At 32.0% G+C, this 17,483-nt stretch overlaps 1 non-coding gene across 1 annotated transcript; it reads left to right on the forward strand.

Annotated features, from left to right (window-relative positions):
- The first annotated feature begins 657 nt into the window (after window positions 1–657).
- Smp_tRNA_01798_Pseudo_TTG.1.1 lies at window positions 658–729 on the forward strand. Its single transcript has one exon. It is a non-coding gene (tRNA).
- The last annotated feature ends 16,754 nt before the right edge of the window (window positions 730–17,483 follow it).

Below are 17,483 nucleotides of genomic sequence, written 5' to 3' on the forward strand. Positions count from 1 at the left end.
TAGAAGTTAGTCACTAGTAAGCACATTATTATTAATAGTAGTCGTTTAAGGGGTTTGTAGAGTTTGAAGAAATTTGACAGTTCACATCACAGACAACTGTCCAATGCTTTCTTTTTTTCAATGGTTGTAATGTAGAATATATAGATCCAACAATCTTTCCCAACTCCCTTTAGTTGATAAAATCTGAATAGTAAAATTTCAAAACTTTTTCATTAACTGAAAATGTTAACTTTTTCAACTGTCTACATAGTCTGTCTCAAATTAAAATTTTTTCTTAAATTTTATGTAAAAAGCACTGAAGCATAATGGTCGTTTTAATTCGACTAATTAAATGTATTGGTTGATTTAAAATAGGAAAAGTTTATTCATTTGTGAAATCTCTTTTTGCTATAAAACTACACATAGATTTCAATAAGATTATGACCAAACTTCCTATTGTTTGAATTTATTTGGTATTGTTTATTTGACTCTTCCCATTGATGTTTCAGGATTGCAATTGATCAGTCTCTTATTGGCATATGTGCAATCCACACAGAATGCACATATACCAATAAGAGACTGATTAATTGCAGTTCTAAACATCAATTGGAAGATTCAAATAAACAATACTAAAGGAATTTAAACTTCACCACATTGCACAAACAAGTGGCTATCAGGACTCCGTAACTAAGTGGATAACGCAGTGGCGTTTGAAGCGAACGGTACTGGGTTCGAATCCCAGAGTGAACATCAACTCTGAGATACATGTACATCCAACTTACGAGTACAAAATAGGACGAGACGCACGTCCTGAGTTCCACTTCTAGCCATTGTCCGTATTTGCTTTTAGTTTCTAATTTATTTATAGTTGTTAGCAGTTTAACTGTAGATCAAATTTCATTAAAACGCAATGTATATTTAAACGTATCTGTGAATATTTCAAAAAGTTAGTCTACGATACACAAATTAATAAGCAAGAAATTCTTTGTAAATATTAAAAGTTTTACTAACAATTTAACTTAATCTAATTTCCAGATAGTCTTGGGTAATTCAGTAACAGATTGATAGTGTAGCGAACAGGATCACAAGTGTTGACAATCAAATGTGTTTAAGTCCAAATTACAGACTACCTGATAACCATACAGTAAACAGTTAATTTGCAAAATAACAATCAGTTGTCTCAATCTTGACTGTTCCTTCTGTAAAGATCAATTCATCTTCTCTGATTTTATTGTTCATGCATTTTCATACCGATTGCGCTTCATTCCTAATCTTTCCTTATCGATCTTCTGCCAAAATACATTCTATACCTGACCATCACCATATACTACTTATGTGGATATAAGTAACCAACACCACAATAGTACATTTAGAAAATGTGAGAATATTTATATACTTATATATATAATGCCAAATAATAACATTTCCCTTACATGCAATAAAGAAGAAATGTTGTTCATGTGTACAACGAATCGATATGTCAAAGTATTTCATATACAAATTTATCTTAACTGTTCACTTTTCAACCAAAATAAATCTGAAATAAATATTTTTGTAGAGAACTAGCCAAGTGAATGAAGAATACTGGTGAGCAGCCTACTCTCCTCCACGAGGGGTAACAGGCGTAAGTAAGCCAAGTGTTAACAATGTCATGATCGAATTTCAAAAACATCTTAAATGGCATTAAGATACATAGTGTCATATCAAAATATTATTTTATGGAAACCTATAAATATTGGCAACTTCAAAGACATTAGTAAATTTCCTATGAAAAGAAATACACTATGATTAAAATGATGAATAGACCATTATGATTGTTTCGAAATTCATTACATTTGTATATATACATATAGAAACGTATATGTACTCACTTTTTTCAACACAAAAGTCATAATCATGTAAAAACAGTTAAAATATTCTTAACTTTGTATACTTTCTGAGTTATTTGATAGTTTATTATATAATATCATTCATTGATAAAGCAATAGGACAAAACGGCCGTCTAGTGCTTCCAGGTTTTCCATGGTGTCCTAGCTTCAATTGACTCATGATCTCAACTATGGAAATAACAAAATTATTTTTACCTATTTCAGTAAGTATAATGTCTCCATTGGATGACAGGATTCATTCCATAGAAAAAATAATACTTTGATACAGTTATCTACGTTTGATAAACAATTTAAACTACTATCATGACTGGCATTATTATTATGATTTCAACATCATTATTCATCTTCCAAAAGCATGAATGATTTAGTTGCCACCTATCATACGTTATTATTTCTTGTTGAATTCATATAACTTTATATTATTATTATCGTTTTCCACTAAACATTTGATCTGATTTGTAATTACATTATCATATCTCTTACACTTTGTCATCTGTATCTATTTATGATTGGTAATCTTACCACGTAATTTAACGGTATACACTTATTCAAGTTAACATTATGTATTAGTCACCTCAACATTGTCAATCCTAAATTCGTATGTTGCAACTTCAAATGATGTATTTACCATAAACTTGGCCATATTTGGATTACTAATTTGAATATATAACTTAAGAATCTGAAGAGAATTTATAATAACAATATTCTTCCTTCATAAATTAATGTTTACCAAAAGATATTTCCATGAACTATACAAATACATAGATATACCAGAGGTGATCCTTCTAAAGATACCTTAGGTTATCTAGCTTTTTGTAACTACAGATTAGTTCTTTCTTAGAAGGATAACGTTTTACTAATTCATGTTTCTGTAATAATTCTTGTTGAAACCTGAATGGTTACCACTACGTTTACTTTGCTAATTTTGTGAATGTAATTATGTAATCATAGCTGTTCCTTTTTAACTTTTGACTTCTTTACAGAATATAAACTTATCCTGTTTCATTTCTTTGATTAGTGTGTAGGTTGTGAAAGTTAAAGTGTTGCTAATTGACAGACATCTGGTGCATACAAGTTCTCTTTGATTGTGTTGTATTATAAGAATCCTTAATCATTCGTAACTAGAGTTTACTATAGGCTAAATGGAGACCCTTATAGACATGATTGTTTTATAAAGATTTAGCAAGTAATTTACATACAAACATTTTAATCAAATAAAATATTTTAACAAGTAAATAAATGGCTTTAGGTTTAATTTCTTGGGGAATAAATAAACTCCTGAATTTTCATCAAAAACTGACATCCACTAGAAAACTATTTGAGAATAAGTCAAACTGGACAGATACTATGTTTCTGTTTGAGACTCAATATCAGTGTAGACTTATAATTCCACATACAGACTAGAACCCAAGAATATCAATTTATGTAATCAGCGTGATATTTTCAGGTCACTTAACTCAAATCTATTCGTCTATATTTTCAAATTCAGGTGAATTTCTTTTCATTCAATGATGTTTTATCCTACTATGAATTTAGTTAGTAGTAAAACTTGTATTACTGATAGTTTCATGTATAGTTTCTAAATTATTAAACTATAAAACCAATACACTGAGTATTGTTTGTTCGAACCTTCCCATTGATGCTTCACCCCATTGCACAAGCAAGTGACTATCAGGACTGAGTAGCTGAGTGGATAACGCGATGGCATTCGAAGCAAAGGGTACTGGGTTCGAGTCCCAGAGTGAACATCAACTCTGAGATGCAGGTACATCCAGCTGACGAGTCCCAGATAGGACGAAACGTGTCACTATCCATCTTTGCTTATGAAACCAATATTTTAAAAAAATGATTATTATAAATAATTATATTCGAAAATAAAACCATATTAACAATACATGTATTATCTTACTTTTAACTGCATCTAAAGGTTTTGCCACGAGTTGTTTAGCAATATAACCAGCCATATCTTATTATGTATATTGATATTCTTTATTATTAAGATGAAATATGACTTTTAAGTAATGTGTTCCAGTAACAGTATTATTTTGTAGAATGATAATTATGTATATCTGTATAGTAACACTTTATAACGTTTCCACAGTATCAAAAAAAGATAAAAATGGATACTTTGCTAAAATAAAAAAACCCCGAATAATCTTCTTTTCTTCACTTGTAAACGTTGTTAATACATAAGCATAAACAATAGCTCATTATTCTTTCAAATAAAAAGTGAGTACTGATATGTGACAGTAAAACAGATTTTCCATTGGTCAAAATATGAGTTTATAAACTGATTGGCCTACTACTTATTTATTCTATTCTACTAACATTTTATTACATTTATCCGAGTAATTACTGTGATAATAATAGTAACTGGTCAGTGTTTTTTTAGCGAGTTAGTTTTCTACGGGATAAGGTCGCTAACCCAATGCCCAGTTCTCCTCCTTTATCCGGGCTTGGGACTGGCAGTAGCCCCCGGAGAGGCTGCAGACGGAGTTATAATAGTAATAGCAGTAATAATAGTAATTATTATAGCTGTTATTAAATAAATTCATATTTATATACGAAAAAAATGTTAATGTTCATTAGTTCGAATAGATTTCGGCGAAATTTGATCTACCAGAAGGAGAAACAAAACAAAGATAAATTCACTTAGTACTGTTTATTTGAATCTTATTATTGATGTTTTAAAACTGCAATTGGTCAGTTTCTAATTGGCATATGTACATACTGTGCGTATTACCTCAATATAGCCTAAATTCACAAGCATTATAAGCAAAAATGGATAGCGGATAGCAGTGGAATCCAGGACGCGCGTTTCGTCCTATTTGGGACTCGTCAGCTAGATGTACCTGCATCTCAGAGTTGATATTCACTCCAACACTCGAACCCAGTAGCTTTCGCTTCGAACGCCATCGCGTTATCCACTTAGCCACTGAGCCCCGATAGTCACTTGCTTTTGCAATGGGGTGAAATTTAAATTCACTTAGTATTGTTTGTTTGAATCTTCCCATTGATGTTTTAGGACTGCAACTGGTTAATCACTAAAATAAAGATAGATAGTATAAAATAAAATAGTGAAACGATATATTAATATTTGATTATCCTATCGACTGTCCAATAAAGTAAATACAATAAACATTTATTTTGATAAATAACACTTAAATGAAGATTTCTTTTCTTCTTCCAATTGTGTTTTGTATTACCTAAGCAAGAAATTATGAAATACTTCATATACTGACCACAGTTTTATTATTGTATATAATGAGGTATTCAAGCATTCAGGTTAATTGACAATGTTGTTATTGTTATATGTATTTACTTTTTCATACTCTATATTGTTTATTTTTTTATCTCTTTCGGAAATAATTCGATAAACAACTAGTTATTCTAGTCTATTATTACTATGACTGAACGAAATGAAATCGTACTGAAGCAAATTATTCTACATTTAGATAATCAACTTGAAGAGGTATTGTTTCTTCATAGCTATCCTATGTTCTAGGCTAATATTTACTAATGGTTAGAAAAACAAACAAACTAGCTTTAACTTCAGTGGCCATTTTTTTAATTCTTGAGAGATTGTTCGAAGTTTTTGTTATAAATGAAATCACCACAACTGCTACAAGTGGTTTTTAGTTTAGTTTATTATTCTCTGAATTATCCTGTTGTCGATGTTATTGACTGAATTTCGATCTTCCTTAGTCAGCGAATGTGCATCCTGCACGACTGCCTCTATTCAGACATTAGGTCGCAAGTTTTCATGAAATGGATAGAATGTGGCTAGCAGTGGAATTTCAGAACCCATTTCTTCCGATTTAGGACATGTAAGGTAAATATACCTGCATCGTTATGTTGATATTCTCAACAGAACAAGTTAGTGACAGTCTGAACTCAGTAGCTTAGTGAATAATCCATTGATAGTTTGAAATGAAAAGTACTGGATTCAAATCCCTTCGTGAATATCAACACTCGGATATAGATACGTCCACCTAACAAGTCTTGAATGGGATGGAACGTATATCTTTTAGTCAACTCCCAACCATATTACATCTGTTGATATTCTTGTTATAAGACAGTAGCATAGTTCTTAATTGATATCAAATTTTAAAGTTTTCAACCATAGTTTCATAATTTCAAATTCTGCTGGTTAAAAATCATCGGGGATTAAACGGTTTCCTATGCGATTTATTACCCCCATATCATTCAAAAACCTTGATTGTAATCACATGAAGCGAAATGAAAGAAGTGTAACTTTTGATACATTTTCATCTTTAATGAATGATTAATAAAAATAATAGCTTTATTCTATATCATTTGTTAATTTACAGTATAGATAAATCAACTCAAAATATACAACATCGCTCGGAGTTCTACTTTGACATACATATGCATAAATTATATCAGAACGTATTCTAATGGAATTCATTTGACAACCATTTTCGATTGTTAACGTTTTTGACCATTCCGACACCATAAAATATGCATGATATATGAAGTTTAATATATAAATAAGCCAGAAGGAAAATATCATCAACAATTATGATATTCCCTCTTTTACTTTTTAGTATTTAATGCAAGGGTAGGTTATGAATTTCTTGTTAAAGCTCATTAGGCTATATTTCTTGATTTCAACATTAAAAATATTCTTTAAAATGCTCGTAAATCTCAACAAAATGACTCCACGAAATCCACTACCGAGTATATAAAGACAATAAATCAACATATTATGATGGGTAATTATGTTACACAGTTGATTGGTCACAGGGCGGTGATCAATGTCATGTGTGTCATGTCCTTCTTAGTGCAGATCGAATGCTATCGATCAAGTTGCAATGTGTCCACTAGTCTAGGTGACTCAACACTGCGCGCACTATGTTGAGATAAGATAGTGGTTGAAGGTGGTCAACAGGAAACCCTGGACCCGGGTTTCGCGCTTCTTGGCACTCGTCAGCAAAGTGTCCCTGTAGTCTTGAGGGAACGAGTACTCCCTGACGGATTCGATTCCGTGCTGATGAGTGCCAAGTAGCACGAAACCCGGGTCCAGGGTTTCCTGTTGACCATCTCCAACCACCATCTTATCTCAATTATGTTACACTTCTACCTGAAGTTTGTGTAGATGATGTCGTTCAGAAAAACAATAAAAGCTTCACGACCAAACCATCCAGCTCAGAAAACAAAACTCCATCATTATGTTACGCAAACACTCTAAACTTATTACAAATAGACAATGAATAATAAAAGTAGAAACATGCAACAAATGAATAAAATTACATTTAACAAAAAAATAATATAATAACCTGGATTAGAGAAGTTTAGTATCAGTCTCTATTATTTTATTACAATTTTCCTAATGTATTTCATTAAATAATCAATTCAACTGAAGTGTTTTATACGACTTTCTCATCACGACAAATGTGTACAGGATCTGCTTTTTTTTACCATACTCAACTTATTTCTAACTTACTATTCAGAATAATTGAATAATAAAACGTTAATTTAATGTTTATTTTAATGGATTTAACTTAAAGCACATAAAAATATTTCATTTCATATAATCATTTCAATTCATAATGATGATATTAGAGAATGTAATTAGAAATAGTGAGAATTTTAGAAGGTTATTGACATATCAGTATGAAGATTTGTAGAGATTATAGTACTGTTATAGTTGAGTTCATGAGTCGATCTAAGCTAGACTATCAATGAAAAACCTGGAAGCACTGGACGGCCGTTTCCTCTCAGTATGGAATTCATCACCGGTGCTCGTGAATTCAACCGTGATAATACTATTATCTCCGCAAAAATCTCCATACTGATAATAATCATGTGTTCACTAGTGACTAACTTCAAGATGAATTTCCTAGAGTTCTAGTGAAAGGCCATGAACAATGGAGTCCAATCCGTGTCGGGTGTAAGACAGTTACCCGTCTCAGACAATGGATGAAGGGTTGCACAAGATCATGCATCGGTTGAAATTAGACAGTAACACCAGTGGATGCCGATTCAGTGGTCTAGACGTTAGGCGTCAGCGTGCAAGATCAAATGTCCTGGATTAGAGTCCTGTCCGCGGGATCATGGATGAGCACTGCTGAAGAATCCCATACTAGGAGGAAATGACCGTCCAGTACTTCCAGGTTTTCGATGATGGTCTAGCTTACATCAGTTCGATAATTATTAACATGGTACCAGTATATAGTTTAAATTATTAGCCGTGTATAAATATATTTACCAAATTAATGTCCCATGCGGATCATGAAAAAATTCAACTTCCTTTCACTTCTCTATTTAATATCACATATTTTCTATAAATTATCATTTTGTATTTTGACATTAAATTCAATCATTATTTATGCATCATTGACTTTTTAATAAAAACCTTAACTGATTCAGGTAAGAACCCACTATTTTTTTAATGTATCTATAATTCATACAAAAGTGTAGAATAATTATGTTATATCTTGTAGCCGAGTGGATGCCTAGTTAATGTGTGACTTGATGAGACCGCCAATCAGGGAGCAGCGAATTATCGATGGGAACAGTGACACACGAAACCGTACGAGCAGTCTAGAGCGCTAACCGGTCCTGCTTCTGCCTATCCCAGCCAGTTAAGTCCAAAACACCAATAACAGCCTCTGTGGTATGAATCCTTGTATTTCAAACATAATGGGTTTATATACCAACCAAACAGACCACATCGTACCATAAAATAGAAAATAACATTTGTACAATATTAAGCCAAATGTGGCTGTGAATAGTAATCAATAAACTGATGATAACTCAAGAATCGTATAATAGTAGTTCAAAGGTCAAAATAAAGCTAATGATAAGAGGAAACGAATATGATTAGGTTAGTTACAATAGAAAGTATACATATTACATTGGCCAATAAATAGTCCTCAAAAGTTACCATTCACAATTCTCTTCGGGATACAACAAATTTATGTCAATATTTCACTGGAACATAACCCTAAAACTATCCAGTATGATTCACTTGGTATTGTTTGCTTATATCTTCTCATTGTTGTTTAAGACTAAAATTGACCAGTCTCTTGTTGGCTTATATGCATCCTGTCTGGATTCCCTCGATATTGCCTTAAGTCACAGGCTTTATAAGCAAAGATGGAATCCATGAAGCGCGTCTCGTCCCATTTAAAATTCGTCAGCTGGATTTACTTGCATCCCATAGTTGATTCCTAGTAGCTAGCTAGTAGCTAGGTGGATAACGAGATAGCGTTTGGAGTAAACAGTACTGGGTTCGAGGCCCAGAGTGAACATCAACTCTGAGTCTCAAGTAGGACGAGGCGTGAGTCTTGGATCACACTTCTAGCCACCATCCATCTTTGCTTATCCAGTATGGTGTTTAAAAGTGTATCATGAATGCACTTATCAGATGTTTGAAAACTTCCTAATAACAATCAATCTTGTTAAAATGATATTCAACGTCAGATAGCAAATTACTTTAATATTTAACAGCAGTATGTTGATAAATAAAATAATTAAGGGATTTTACTTAATTTTTAGTATACTGATTAAGTCAGGAATAATATCCTTTTCATTAATACATTTTATCAAAGAAATTCTGGTAAATTCGTAAATTTATTTGTCAGATTTATGATTAGTAACAAAAAAAGTAAAATAACCAAAGCATAAATAAATGATAAACCCATATCCATCTCTTATCCTTCCAGTTTCCCACATTGTCCGGATATTCTATGTAGTACCTATAAGAATTGTTGCTCTGGTTGTTAGAATGGACTTCAGCCTCGTGACTTCCGAAAAGTCTCGGCTTTCATTCTGAGGCGTCATAATTTTTTCTTCTACTCCCAGGACAAAGTTCAAACGGTTTAAATTGTTTAATCTGGTTGGCGCTTTGTAGCAAGTTTTTTTTCTACAGGATGGGATTGCCAACACTATGCCCAACCTTCCTTCTTTACCCGGGCTCGGGACTGGCTGTAACTCTAGAAGAGCTACAAGCCGACGAACACACTACGTCGGGCATTGGAAGCAGACATTAAAAGGATGAATAGAGACTGCAAAAGAACTGGAAAGGATTTCCCAGAACAGGGTTGGATGGAGAATGTTGGTGGGCGATCTATTGTCCAACAGGCGCAAGTAAGTATACCTATCTCAAAAAACACACTGCTTCTTTCCAACAAAAACAAATTTAACAATTAAATGAATAACAATTTTGTAATAATTTAAACAAAATATATAGTTACTATGGTATATTTTAATCATTCGAAATTCCCATTTGATTTTAAACATGTTGCTGATAACTTTTGTAAAACGTTTCGGCACTTTGTCATCTTCGTCATAATTATAGCGCTAAATATATAAGTGAAACAAATTACAGTGAATCTATCTTGACTATTGAGCAATGAAATGAAAGTATGGATGTCACATGATTTCTATTTTTAAACCTCATTTATTTTAAATAATATACTTAATGCGAATGATAAAGCCTGATCAATGAATCCATATATTAACAAAACATTTTTCTCCGTTGAATGAATAGAACATAAATTTTTAATTGAGGGTAAAGAACATGATGTACTTAACCTATATCGTCACCAGTTTGGGCTTAAAAATGATTCTCTGATATCTAAAACACCTTTTGAGTTCAACTAGTAGTTCAAAATTATTGCAAATAACCAAAACTTTGAGTTCTATCTTGTGTATACCTATGAGTAACGTCTTCTTATAAATATCAACCTAAAAAGAACCGATTACCTATAGCTTAAGACAGCTGTGTCGCACCATGATAAGTCTCGCTAATTGAACGCTATATTCGGTTCCTAAACTAGTCTCGTAACCCCCAGGCTAAACTTACACAGCGACTTGAACACGAGAGAATAGACGCAAAATATGCGAGAAGCACTTTATTCCGACGGTTCATTCATGTGCAGAAAATACAGGGTTTTTATAGTATTTTAGAAGTCCTTGGGTTTTCTTGAAAATTCTTGGATGCTACTAAACATAGTTGCAGTATAGTAATCAGCCAATCAGAAACTCTACATATGACTTTTCACTTTCGTGGTGTTTCTGGCAAGACTTCTGGTGAACACTGAATGGATAAAATGCTTCTTAGTGTCTCCTAAGCCTTTCTTGTTTTTTGCGAGAAGTTTTCTGGATCACCCCAACATACTTAACAAAGCTTCAGAAATTTATTTTTAAACTCATTTTTATTAAAACAAAGATGGATAGTGGCTAACAGTGGAATACAGGACGCGCATTTCGTAATATTTGGGACTCGAATGCAGTACTGTCCGCTTCAAATGCCATCTCTTTATCCACTTAGCTACTGAATCCTGATAGTCACCTGCTTGCTCAATGGGGTGAAGTTATATTCACTTGTTGTTGTTCACTTGTATCTTCCCATTGTTGTTTAGAACTGCAATTGATCAGTCTCTTGTTGGCATATGTGCATCATTGCTTATAAAGCTTGTGACTTCAGGCAATCTCGAGGCAGTCTGCATAGGATGCACATATGCCAACAAGAGACTGATCAATTTCAGTCCTAAATAACAATGGGAAGATACAAGTAAGCAACATTAAGTGAATATATCATTCTTATTAAGTTTTTTTCATAATCATTTAATATAACATTTCATTCTCTATTCAAAAAAGAAGAAAACTGATGTTGTTATGTTTGTTTCTAGGATAGTTTTGAAATAGTGTTCATAATGATGTTACCTTTCACTTTTGATTCTACTCTAAGTTGAACCTCGTTACTTAGTACTTTATATTATTTACATACAAATAAATTAAATTTCTGAGCTTTCATGAAACATTCGACATATACATAATCTATCCTACTTCATTTTATATTTTAATCTGTATAATTTTGAAATGGATAACTGATAGTTTATCCTTCGAAATTATTTAAAATAATTTATATAGTTATTTAAAAAGATAATACAATACATAATAATTTTTCCATCAAATATCCATCAGATGAATACATGAATCATTTAAAGCTAGACCACCAAGAAAAGCCTGGAAACACTGAATGATCGTTTCGTTCCATCATTGGACTCCTCAATAGTGCATATCCATGATCCCGCGCACAGGACTCAAACCCAGGACCTTCGGCCTTGCGCGCTAACGCTTAACCTCTAGACCACTGAGTCGGAATAAAACTGTGCTAATATCTAACTTCAACCAATCCACGAAATTACGCCATCGTCCACTATCGAATCGTGAATGCGTGCTGCCGAGGAGTCCTACGATAAGACGAAACAGTCGTCCAGTGCTTACAGATTTTGCATGGTGATCTAGTTTTAGTCGACTCATGAATCCAACTGTTAAGTTACTAAAATCTTCACAAAACCCCGTTTCTGATGAAAAAATCTTGATTAATTCCTAATTAATGAGAGTATATATATTCAGATAGAGACATATATAGATATACATGTATACACATTCTTTAAAAATTAACTATCAAATCTAAATCTCATGTTAAAATTTCATTTTCCTTTTGTTTTTTAACTAAAGAATTTGCATTCATCATTATTGAAAGAAAAACATACCTAGTTACACTAATATTGCATGCAAAAAAAACAAAAAAAACGGTCAGTATATCTCAAATTTCCGTTTACTCTATAATTTAAAAGATTGGATATTTATGAAAAATGAAACCTTAGTTAATTATTTCCTGCAATATATATACATATGTATGAATTCTGCCTACGGTTGAAAAGATACAATGTAGAATCATATCAGTTTAAACAATAAATGCTTCTTTAAGTATGTTCATATATCAGAAATAATCTGTTTAGTTAATATGACAAATAAACGATTTTAATAGTTGAGATCATGAATCAATTGAAGCTAGACAACCATGGAAAACCTGATTTATGATCTTAACCATTAAAATTACTATAATGTCCACAAAATCCCTTCTGATATTAATCAAAATATGCTCACTAGTAACTGGCTTCATGAGGTATTTCCTGGAGTTCTAGTGAGAATCAGTGGAGTTCAATCAGGTCTATTGTGAGATAGTAACTCACTGAAGACATTGGTGGATGTGTCGCTTAATTTCGTGGATCGGTTGAAGTTAGACATTAACACCGTTGGATGCCGGTTCAGTGGTCTAGTGGTTAAGCGCTCGCGCGCGAGACTGATAGGTGCTGGGTTGGAATCTCATGAGGCGGGATCGTGGATGCGCACTACTCTGGTATCGTCCCACAATAGGACCAAACGGCCGCTCAGTGCTTCCATGTTTCCCATGTTGGTCTAGCTTCAATTGATTCATGATCACAACTATTAAAATTACTATAATATCCACAAAACCACTTCTGAAAATAAAAGACTGAAAAATATGGATTATAACTAACTAAACGATCTGCTTAATAGTCTTCCATAGGTTTTCTTTTTCTTTTTCTGAATACTTCTTTTTTATCTAAACATAGTAGTATCATGAAAGATCTAAATGTTCCTATCAATCACTTTTGGTTTTATCTATAAATATTGAGTAAAAACAACGTCATCCAATATAAAAATTGACTATACAGTTAACATTATTCCCATGGGATTTACAAAATTAAAATCTTACCATATTACTTGTGAATTATGGATATTTCGTTCACAATTTTTTAAAAAATATCTTTCCAGAAAACTAGTCTAAATTTAATCAAAAAGAAATGGTAAACCCATTGGTAATTCATACTATATGGTTTGGCAATTTATCGAATTATACTATGACATTGTTATATCCCGTGGAGAATTATGAATGGTAACTTTGAGGACTATTTATGGACCAATGTGATATGCATATTTCCTATTGTATAGTTGTTAAGTAACTTAACTATTTATATTCGTCTTCCTTTTATTATGAGCATGATTTTGACCCGTAGACTATTATAATACGATTTACCATTCCTGAATTATACCCAATCTACTAATTACTGTTCCCCCTATTCACAACCACATTTGGCCAAATCTTGTACAAATGTTATTTTCTATTTCATGTTACAATGTGGTCTGTTTGGCATATGAACCCAGTATGTTTGTGAATAATGATTCATATTGCAGAGGATGTTATCGGTGTTCCAGACTTAATTGGTTGGGCTAGGCTGATAGCAGGACTGACAAGTACTCAAGACTGCTCATACGATTTTGTGTATCATAGCTCTGATCGATAAATTCACTCCTCTCTTATTGGCGGTCTTATCACTCATATATAAACAGGGCACGCATTCAATCGATATAACAACTGGCGACGGTGTTTTATTGATCCGATCGATAATTCGCTGCTCTCCAATCGGGTGGTCTCATAACGTCATATATAAACTGGGCACTCACAAGATATAACAGATATATTTGACGAAAATAAAAAAGGTTTTTGCTTATTCATCTTGGTTACACTGCGACAGATTAAATCTCTTACTATCATTAGTAGTTTACTAATACTATCTTATAAACTTGAGTTTTAGCTATAGTTATATGAATGTACTTTATAGAAATTCAAACCACTGAAATAACATTTGCTTTTACAGAATCATATACCCCGTAATATCATTTATATCCTTCAGTTCAACATTATATTTGTATAGCTTCTTTTGAGGAACTATTTTGATCAGAATTCAATTATTTTTTTTGTTTTTAACAAGTATGAAAAAGATAATGCAAATCTAAAAAGATAGTAGTGAAATTAGAACCTGCAGACTAGTTCATAATGTTCTCTATCGATCTATGTCTCAAAGTATTTATGATGAAGTAAATTTATCAAATGTATTTTTCATAAAACAGGTAGACAATTTAATCAAACTAATAATAATAATACCCACAGATGGCACTGTTTGATACCTTAAACAGATTGAAATTAGAAATGTAAACCACAGCTTTTCAACTCTGACGTTGACATTCTATAATTTTACACATTTAAAGTATTACAGTTTATACATTTATTTTATCGGAATGGGGATTTGTGGAAATTGTACTACTGTCACAGTTAAATTCACGAGTCAATCTAAGCTAAACCACCATTGAAAACGTGAAAGCACTGGACGGCCATTCTGTCCTAATATAGGAGTCCTCAGCAGTGCACATCCATGATCCCTTATGCGTTGGATGCCGGCTCAGTGGTCTAGAGGTTAAGTGTTTGCGCGCGAGACGACAGGTTCAGGGTTCGAGTCACATTTGAATAACTCTCTATGTATTATATTATACACTTAAATTGCTGGTTTCATCATTCATCATTCACTTACTTACTTCATTATTTCACTCAATAAAATAAAACATCATAAAATGTTGACAAAAAATAAGTTATTAAAAAATGTACATTATTTTTATCCTTTCTTTAATTATCCAACCAAAAACTAATTTGTTACTTTAATGCCCAAAATTACCTGTAAATATTTACCGTTATTACTTATTATCATTTATTAGTAGTAGTAATTTGTTTTCCTAAGCAGATAGAATTTAATTAAGCGAATTCGTGATTCAAAATAAAAAAAACTAGATAGCTAGATAGATAAATAAGTGACTATGTGAATTATGAGAATAACAGTTAAATCTAATTAAGTATTAAACATTTCTACATGTCAACATTTTTTTAAAGCAATCGGATACTGTTTTTGATGGAGTTTGGCCGACCAAACCATCCAGCTCAGAGAACAAAACTCCATCAAAATCACCCACCTGAGCTACAAACCTTCTCCACCATCTCAAGATCGGATACTGTGTATGATTAAATAAAACATTTTATGTTAACCAAATTAAAATTGAGATAGTAACACAGCTGACAATAATATTGATTTTGAATTGTGTTATACCAAAAGTTTGATTAAAATCGAAAATATATTAACCGTTAATCGATGTTCATTCAAGAGAAAAGAAAGAGGGGCATCCACTTTGTCCGATATAGCGGTTTATGCAGTTGAAATAATTTATTTTGTAGATAATATTCGGTTTTTCGTCTTTTATCATTTCATCCCTTGATTTGCATAGAATTGATTGAAGTGATTTCGCTGGTTTATGTTCTATAGATGTTTGTTATTTTACGAAATATTCAGTTAAATATCAATGAGGATAACTTTGTCTCTAAATATATAGTGATTTTATGTCGCGTTTCTTTAGATACACTTTTAGTCATCATAATTGTATTAACTTGGTTTATGATCTTACAATCTTCTTATTATCATTAGAATAGATGCTTTTTTTAAAAGTAAAATAGACATTACTTAGAAAGGAAATTAAACTTATAAGGTCTTAAATGTAACCGAATCTAATTTTTGTTCAATTATAGAACTAGTGTCACTTAGCTTAACATCATTAAGACTCTAGTGATTAGTCGTAATAAATGAATACATATATAAATCAATCATTATGTAAGGCGAAATGCCAACGTATGCTATATTATATTGGCTCAGTTAATTACAGATTCCAGTAAACATGAAAACTATTTCAGAAGCTATTCATTACCAAGCATCGAACAACAACAAAATGATTAAAAAAAACCCACTGAGCCACCGTATTTGTTAGCATAACTTTGAAATTGACCAGTTTAACTCTGTTATCATGTAACATTTGAATATTAGAGTTCTTAACTATTTAACTTTCAGTGAGTTGATTGAATGAGAACTAAACAAAATCATATACTATTTACTGAAAAGAAAACGAGAATATAAAACTTTATTTTCTTCACTTGTTGGTTATTTTCCAATTTAATATCAATATTTTATTTACCTGTATGACCGCTTTACAAGAAAACTCCCGTATATAACTTTATGGCTACATCGTAGTCGACTTACTACTTAATGAATATATATTTATCATTAGGTTTTCAGTCTATTCAAGTATTTTAAAAAGTGATGAACAAAAATGATAATCTAGATGAAACCTACTCTTTGAAAGGTCAATGTTAAAGAAAATAAGGAATTCAATTTTAAAATATATTATTTTTATGGAACGAAGTCGAATCCATATCCTGTACTTCTTTCTAAAGTAACATATAACCCCAGTAATTAATTTGAAACTATCCGTTTTTGAAGTAAAGATGGATAATAACTAGCAGTAGAATCCAGGGTGTGCGTTTCACCCTCGAATGCTTAGAATACTTGTGAATTGAAGTAATATCGAGTCAATACTCACAGTATGCACATATGCCAATAAGAGACTTAAGAATTGCAGTCCTAAAAATGAATGGGAAGATTTAAGTAAACAATACCAAGCGTATGCCTCTTTATTTTAACACTATTTCTCATGTTTCTTGTTCAAATCTAAACAATCTATTTTCCTGATGATATTTGTACACATTCTATCTGTCAGTACTAACTCTCCAGTAAGTAAACAAAAGAATGTTATTTGTTATTTTCCACAGAGTAAACAGCTGATTCTTTTATCTCTTAAATTTTCCTTACACATACACATACTATTACATTGAAGATCAGCTAGCCTACACGAAAGATTTTTACTGATAAACTTATTATTATTATTACATTTATATTACATTTTAGAAACTTAAACTTAAAACTGAAGGAATTCATAGCTGACAATGCAAACTTGTTATATCCTAGTAAAGACGTAGGTACAGGTAACTTCCAGGACTTAATAATGGACTATTATTCTATATATAGTCTTATGGTTTAACTATTGAGTAATTAGATT

Source organism: Schistosoma mansoni, chromosome 3, assembly GCF_000237925.1.
Source record: "Schistosoma mansoni strain Puerto Rico chromosome 3, complete genome".
Classification (NCBI taxonomy): domain Eukaryota; kingdom Metazoa; phylum Platyhelminthes; class Trematoda; order Strigeidida; family Schistosomatidae; genus Schistosoma; species Schistosoma mansoni.